Below are 1,611 nucleotides of genomic sequence, written 5' to 3' on the forward strand. Positions count from 1 at the left end.
CTAGTTACCTCATTAATTTATTACTTCATTAACATGTTAACTCAATGAGTCATTAACTAGTTACCTCATTAATTTATTACTTCATTAACATGTTAACTCGATGACTAGTTAACTCATTAACTAGTTACCTCATGAACTCATTACTTCATTAACATGTTTACTCAATGACTAGTTAACTCATTAACTAGTTAACTTATGAAGTCATTACTTCATTAACATGTTAACTCAATGACTAGTTAACTAATTAACTAGTTACCCCATGAACACATTATCCCATTAACATGCTAACTCAATGACTAGTTAACATATTAACATATTAACTCACTGACATGTTAACTCATTGAGTAGTTAACTCATGAACTCATTACACCATTAACAGGTTAATCCATTGACTTAACTCATTAACATGTTAACTCAATGCCTAGTTAACACAATAAGATGTTAACTCATTGACATAACTTGTTAGTTACCTCATGAACTCACTACCTCATTAACATGTTAACTCAATAAGTAGTTAACTCATGAACTCATTACACCATTAAAAGGTTAACCCATTTACTTAACTTTTAACACGTTCCCTCAATGATTAGTTAACTTGATAACATGTTAGCCCAATTCCATGTTGACTAGTTAACTCATTGACATGTTAACTCATCAAGTAGTTAACTCATGAACTCATTACATCATTGTTAACTTAACGACTAGTTAACCCGTTAACATGTTAACCCAATTCCATGTTAACTCATTAACATGTTAACTTATTACCAGGTTAACTCATTATCTTTTTAACTATGTTAACTCAATGACTTGTTAACTCATTAAGATGTTAATTCAATAACTAGTTAACCTATTAAGATGTTATCTCAGTGACTAGTTAACTCATTAACTTTCTAACTGTTTACAATGTTAACTCAATTACTTGTTAACAAATTAAGATGTTAACTCATGATGGTGTTAACTCATTAACATGTTACTGAGGTTACATCATTGACATGCTATCAGTTAACTAGTAACCGAGGAAACATGTTAACTCATTAACTATCTTCTCTTGAGGGCCCCTGACCCGAACCTTTAAAGCCCACGTGGAGTGACCTGATCAGCTGATCGGCTCCTCGCGATCATCACGAGATCTTTACTGACAGAATTTTGTCTCATTCAGAACTCCGTTAGGATACAACAGAATTGAAACATTTCCGGGTTTAACACCAACAGGTGAGTATGAACCCAGTCAGACCGAACCACCTGGWTCATCCAGAGTCCCTCTGTAATTCGGCTAAAATACACTCATCAGTTCAGATGTTTTAATGGATTTGTTCAGCGGGTTCCGTTCATCTGACCGACCGAACGGAGCTAAAATCAGACAGAATCTGAATGAAGTCTGGCGGACATGTTCCTGCAGGTGAAACTCACTTGAGCCGTCATGAATCCACCTGCAGCTGTCAGCAAACACCTGAGGAAGCACCGCGCGGACAGATGTTCCGTCACTTCCGGATTCTTCTTCTGTTTCATGTAGCAGCTCCCCTCACAGCGCCACCATCAGGTGTTTTAAATAAATGATGTTCTCCAAACATTAAATCATCCCTAAATTTATACAGAGGATAAATTACATAC

The sequence above is a fragment of the Austrofundulus limnaeus genome, unplaced genomic scaffold (genome assembly GCF_001266775.1).
Source record: "Austrofundulus limnaeus strain Quisiro unplaced genomic scaffold, Austrofundulus_limnaeus-1.0 Scaffold1742, whole genome shotgun sequence".
Taxonomy (NCBI): domain Eukaryota; kingdom Metazoa; phylum Chordata; class Actinopteri; order Cyprinodontiformes; family Rivulidae; genus Austrofundulus; species Austrofundulus limnaeus.